General features: G+C 42.1%; 1 pseudogene; it reads right to left on the bottom strand.

Moving 5' to 3' along the window:
• Positions 1–262: 262 nt before the first annotated feature.
• Positions 263–4,024, bottom strand: LOC101586712 (annotated as a pseudogene).
• Positions 4,025–4,198: the final 174 nt, after the last annotated feature.

Genomic DNA, 4,198 nt, shown 5'->3' with positions numbered 1-4,198 from the left:
AGTAGGTGCTTTAGACCACTGAGCCATCTCACCAGCCCCTGAAGGATTTTTTATTTTTTTTTTTAAATTTTATTTACTTATTTATTTATGTGTGTGTGTGTGTGTGTGTGTGTGTGGCCAGCTCAGCCCACCAGGGGACAGGGCTGGCTGGCACGTGGTGCTGGGGATTGAACCGTGGTCCCTGTGCTTTGCTAAGCTTGTTCTAAGTAGATGCTTTAGACCACTGAGCCATCTCACCAGCCCCAAGGATTTTTTAAATGTCTCAAGTTTGTATCCTTTCTGCTATTGTCTTCAAATACTGAGGAACACTGTGAGCTACATCTTTGGGCACTGGCACAGGAGATATCTGAGCTATGACAGAGAGTGATAGGAGATGTTGGCAGTGTGGTGAGACACTGATACTGTCCATTGGCACTAGTTCTTCTATACCCAAACATGTTACAGCCTTGTTCCTTGGCAATTTCACCAAGCAGTCGAGTGTGATCTGTATCCGGGATATTAAGGAGGCTTCTTTTCAGCAAGTGGATCTTTTCACTGGGAGAATTCCTCAAGAAATGCCAAGTGCATCCTAAAGAATGCCTTGCTACATTTGTTAGAGATATATGGTTCTCTAGAGAAACATGACTAAATTTGGCAAGAAATTTCTGAGCAGCATTTTTCTTAGTTTTTTTTTTAATGGAACTCCTTCCCAGTTTCCATAAATAATTCTACATTGCAAATTGTGGTATGTTGTCTCTTATGAGCAGGTCCTACCTCCTGGGAAAGGGTATGAGAGGAAATCTCCGGTCATGATGAATAGCCAGTTCCTGTAATGAACCCAGAGGATTAAGACAACTCTTGGATTGCTTGGATGGATCAAGAATAAAAGGGTTAGGAACTGCAAAGCAAATGTCTATGATCCCTTAGTTTCTCTTGCTATAGGTTGTAATTGTTTAGTGACCTTTGTAAAAAAAAAAAAAAAAGAATCATTTTGTGTGATACTGGTGATTGAACTCAGAGTCTTTGCACTGAACTACATCCAAAGCCCTTTTTATATTTTATTTTGATACTGAATTTCTTGGGTTGGGGTTGAATTTATGATCTTCCTGCCTCAGCCTCTCAGAATGGTAGGAGTATAGCTGTGGGCCACTAAGCTCAGGAATAATATTTTTTTTTAATTTTTTTTAATTGTTTTATTTATTTGAGAGAGAGAGAGACAGACAGAGAGAGACAGAGAGAGAGTGTGTGTGGTGTGTGTGTGGCCAGTTCAGCCCACCAGGGGGCGGGGCTGGCTGGCATGTGGTGCTGGGGATTGAACCGCGGTCCCTGTGCTTTGCTAAGCTTGTTTTAAGTAGGTGCTTTAGACCACTGAGCCATCTCTCCAGCCCAATATTTTTTTGTATTGTGTGGTCTCTGCAGACTCTGTTCTCTCAGCTTGGCCCTAAGTAATGTTTAACAGAGATTCCCTTAAATTTCTTTCTTTCTTTCTTTCTTTCTTTCTTTCTTTCTTTCTTTCTTTCTTTCTTTCTTTCTTTCTTTCTTTCTGCCCTTAAATTTCTAGAACCAACAAAGAAAGAAAATATTCACACGTCTTTGCAAATTGATTCTGTGTTGGGTCAGTGCTTCAGTGGTTAGCTGGGCCACTGAAAACTGTGCCTTAGTCTTCATTTCCTACTTATGCTAAGCCCAATGATCAAGCAGTGGTGGAAGTTTATGGTTTTTTCAGATCTTTTCAAAGGATGTGTTCTGACATGGGCATGTACACAATCTTAATTCCCCCATATCCAGAAGCTTTTCAAAATCCTCATTCCACAGGTATAACAATTCAGATTTTTCAACATATTTACATGTCTACTATTTGACTCAGTTTTTACCCTTTGCCCCAGGATGCAGAGGTCTACTCATTTGCCTCCCAATGTTTTCATGAAACATCCTTCAACTAGCCACTTTCTACCTTGAGAGAGTTACAAATTAAAAGGGGTGGGGGAGAGAAAAAGAAAAAAGAAAGGAAAAAGAAATTTATCTCTTATTTCAGTCCTGCAGGAAGCTCCCAAACAGGTCAAAGCATTCATACACAATTCTTTACAAAGTTTCTTCTGTTCTCTTCCAAATCAGGAACTTCAGTTTATCCTCTAGATACCACTGAGTCAGGCTGGAGAATTGGATGAGTACATTAAAATATGGGCAACCTCTCCTACCATAGTGCAGCATCCCTTCCTTCTCCCCCTTTGTAACTGGGCATCAAGCCCAGGGCTATTCTGTAACTAAACTCCATTACCAGCCCTTTTTATTTTGAGATAAGGTCTTGCTAATTTGCCTTGGTGGGACTCAAATTTAAGCTCCTTCAACCTCAGCCTCCCTTAGTGCTGGGATTATAGATGTACACCACTGTGCCCAGTTTCATAGGTCATTCTCTTGATCATGAGTCAGGCTCAGCCTGCCCTGGGGCAGAGCTGGCACAGCATTTGGTGCCAGGGATTGAACCATGGTCCCTGCACTTGCCTAAGCTTGCCTAAGCAGGTGCTTTAGTCTGCTGAGCTAACTCACCAACCCCTGTCTTCTAAAGTTTCAGGATAAGTTATTATGATTTTAAGGTATGAGCTCCAAATGGCTTGGGCAGCCTGACTCCTATAGTATTGGTGGTTGTAGCCCTCATGGCTGCTCTTTTGGGTTGCCTCTGCTCACTGCCTGTAGTTTTCCTTAGACATTTTATGTTCCCTGGGTCTCCATTGCACTTTTGGATTTGTTCTCACAGCTTCATGGACTGCCCTTTCAAGAGCCTACTGCCAGATCTTCCACACCTTCTTTTGTAATATGTGTGGAAGTTTCTCTGACTCTACAACTCTTGTATAATGCATGCCTGCAAGGCAGCATCATGTGGATAAAACCAAGTTCTTCTGCCAATTAAAGCATCCAATTTCACTAAAAGTAGCAAGCAGTAGCCATGCTACAGCCTGAGCATTAGGCTGCCTTGAAATTTCCTCTACCAAACTAATGAGTGTGCCACCCTTAATCTAGTCTCCCATAGAACAGGACATAAGCAAAATGAAAATAAATTTTCTGTCAGAGCAAAACACATATGGCCTTTAGCCCAATGGCCAATGGAGTCCTTATACTCAACCGACACAGGGTCAGGTAGTTACAACAATGACCTCACTCCTCTATTAAAATCTGTCTTAGTCACTTTCTTGTTACTGGGACACTATACCAGACACCCACAAGTTAAACAAGGAGAGGTTTATTTTGGCTCAACGGTCTTTACAGAATTCAATTCATTGACCTTTGGTTCCAGGGTAGAAACAGCATAGTGGGAAGGCCTGGGAGAGGAGAGCTGCTTGTGTCATAGCGATCAGAAAGAAGAGAGTGAGGAGAGAGTCAGAGAAGGAGATACACCCTTTCATGTCATGCCTGCAGTGACCCCCCTTTTCTGACCAGACCCCACTTCCCAATGGTAAGTCAGTTATATTGTCTTTATGATTCAGTCACCCTGCAGAAGCCCTGCCGACGAGTGCATGTGGCCTCTGGAGGATATTCTTGAGTCAAAGTATATTGGTGACCAATATTCTAATTGTGTCAGTGTCTTCTTCCATGTATGGACACCTTCTTCTTTTTGCTCTGTATTCCAGGATATGCTCTTTTGTATATGTCTTCTCATCCTGTTTGGAGCTCACATAAGTACTTTAATATGCAGTGTTTTTTATTTATTATTTATGTTCTCATGATCATTGCAGTGGTCTACACAGCTGATGTTAAAATATGAATACTATTAGCAACAAAGTAATCTTGTTTTCAAATAATAATTAACTCCCCTCATGAATCGCTCTTATTGGATAACTAGGAACAAGTATTATTAACATTTAAGGGTGGAAAAATGGAGGCAAGAACACCACTCTTCATGTTACCTATCAAATTAATGGGAACCAGTTATAGCACCACTGTCTTTGACGGTAGGGAATCCTATGATTTGTCCTTTGTCAGCTTTCGCTTTTGTACCTAGCAGCAGTTCTTCCAAACCTTCGCCACTTTCCTGAACACCCCATCCCATTGTTTCTTACATCACTCTCAACAATTCAACTTTACGGGCTGGAGAGATGGCTCAGTGGTCTAAAGCACCTACTTAGAACAAGCTTAGCAAAGCATCGGGGACCGCGGTTCAATCCCCCAGCACCACATGCCAGCCAGCCCCGCCCCCTGGTGGGCTGAGCTGGCCACACACACA

The sequence above is a fragment of the Octodon degus genome, unplaced genomic scaffold (genome assembly GCF_000260255.1).
Source record: "Octodon degus isolate 3935 unplaced genomic scaffold, OctDeg1.0 scaffold00012, whole genome shotgun sequence".
Taxonomy (NCBI): domain Eukaryota; kingdom Metazoa; phylum Chordata; class Mammalia; order Rodentia; family Octodontidae; genus Octodon; species Octodon degus.
The sequence above is the reverse complement of the archived record's forward strand: the minus strand, read 5'-3'. Positions and strand labels throughout refer to the sequence as shown.